Below are 2,319 nucleotides of genomic sequence, written 5' to 3'. Positions count from 1 at the left end.
CCCATTCCACCACCAAAGCCACCCATTCCCATTCCTCCACCGCCGCCCATGCCTCCACAGCTCATTCCTCCACCGTATCCGCCCATCCTGCCACCGTATCCGCCACCGCCGTAGCATCCGCCCACGGCGATCCTTCTGCTGCCCCCTGAGTTATGGAGGCTCCGGCTGCTGTACCCCCCGCATTGTCCTCCTCCTCCTCCTCCCCGGGATGAGGAGTACGAGCTGTAGCTGATCCTGCTCCGGCCACCACCACCTCCAAATCCACCACCAACAGCAGAGCAGGAACTAAATCCCTTTCTCCCTCCRAAGCTCCTGCAGACAGACTGACGAGACATGGCTGGTTTTTTTTTTCCAAGCAGATTCAAAATCCAGAAGAGCAGAAAGACCAACGGAGTTGATGAGGGCAGGGAGAAGTCTGCAGAGTCTTCTCTGATTCCAACAGCTCTGAGCATTCCCTTTTATCCGCTGCTGGAGGTGGGCTGGGACAGCTTGGGTGTGAAGGTGGAAAGCAATTTAGTATTTTCATCAGCACGGTGTTGTTGACAGATTCTCCATGAGCTTTGCCATATTTGGGGCTGCCCAGAAACACGCCCTGTAATCTAGAGGTGAATAAAACGAGAGCATTGTGGCAGGTCTCAGTGACTAAGTGGACTCCCATATCTTTATGACATCTTGGAAATCAATTTTGCCCATAATCGCCTTTCCTGCAGCTCCTCATTGGATTTCCAGCCCTCATTAGTGTCTCCCAATAATTCTAGATATAAATCTCCCCAATCAAAGTTTCACAGAAAGGCAAACTTTTGATGAAATCCYAGCTATAATATGGCTTTCACAATTCCTCAAACACACCCTAAATCCCCTTTTTATATGATAAATTGCCTTTGGCGTTTCAGGAGACATTTCCCAATCCTGAACGGGAATTCACGATAGCAAAATTTGAGGAGACTCAGCATATTCTCCTGCTGGAGAGGAAAATCATCTCGGAGCGTGTGGTGTCACTACGATGGGAGTGTCTTCTGCCCRTGGACTGAATTCCCTCCACCTGCAACTCCCCAAATCTGGGACAACCATCTGGGACTTTGGATGATGCAGGAGCAAAGGGAAGAAGGTGATTGGAATCATCCTCAGTGTTCTGAGGGTGACAGGGAATGACACCTCACAGAAGAACAAAGGGACACGTTGGAAACCCTTCGGTGACRATGTCAGGGACAGACAGACRAACACATGGAAGARGAGCGACAGATGGACAATTCGAAGYGGTGATGGATTCCTGCTGCTCTGGTGAATCCTACGACCTCTGATTTACTTGGTTTTTTTTCACAAAAATGAGATGACTGACATGGAAAAACCTGCTGAGAAATGGAGCTGTTGCAACCCCCAAGGCACAGTATAACCTTTTGCTTCCTAATAATCTATTGGGAAAGGAATGTGGTTTAGGAATGTGGTTTAGAAATTTATTTTATAGGATGTCTCTGAAATAAACCCCTTTTTTGTGTTGCATGTAAATGAAATTTTAATTAATTATAGGAAATACAAATAATATCTGATAATAAATCAAATCAAATGGTATAATTTTTTATTTAAAAAAAATAGATTCTAGTTTCAAAGGAAGCCGTCTGTAAATGTTATTTAAAAAGAATTCTGAAGGTTTGATCTACCTGGACATTGCCAATTAAATACTTGAATAATTTAATTAATTAAATAGAAAATGAATGTTCGTATTTATCTAGAAAACGGCGCAAGTAATGAAAAAGTGACAGAAAATGCACATTCCAGCCCTTGAAAATATTTAAAACATGAATTTAAGGCCATTCAAATACCTACATACAAACACAGACCTTCGGAAGGAATTTTCAGTCTCCAATGAGATCTGGGCAACTAAATGGGGTTTGAAARTACCACGAGGCATCAGAAACATAAMTGATCCTGACTKTCACTGGGATGGGGATTCGAGGCCCCAAAGTCTGCAGGGAATGGGGTGTGGAGGARGAGGGRAGAAYGTTACCCTGAAGGAGCCAGCGGTTGGCGAAGGGTTGTCCTACCCTTGAGAGACTCAACAGTTGGCCAAGAGTTATCCCACCCCTAACTCCTGATTGGGCAAGGGTTATCCCCGTCCTGAGGGCTTCAGGTGAGAGCTGGCAAGGGTTATCCCACCCCTGAGGGACTCAGAAAACACTTTTCCAAGGATTAGCCCTCCCCAGGAACTCAGGAAAGAGTTGGCCAGTGGTGACCCCACCCTTGAGAGAAAAGGTTCTCCACCTTTGAAGGGGAGCAAGACGGGCCAAGGGTTATGCAGAGGTTGTTCCTGCAGCTGGAGAA

Source organism: Malurus melanocephalus, unplaced genomic scaffold (assembly GCF_030028575.1).
Source record: "Malurus melanocephalus ecotype Western Australia unplaced genomic scaffold, MMel_1.1 scaffold_1592, whole genome shotgun sequence".
NCBI lineage: Eukaryota > Metazoa > Chordata > Aves > Passeriformes > Maluridae > Malurus > Malurus melanocephalus.
This window is presented reverse-complemented; position numbering follows the sequence as displayed.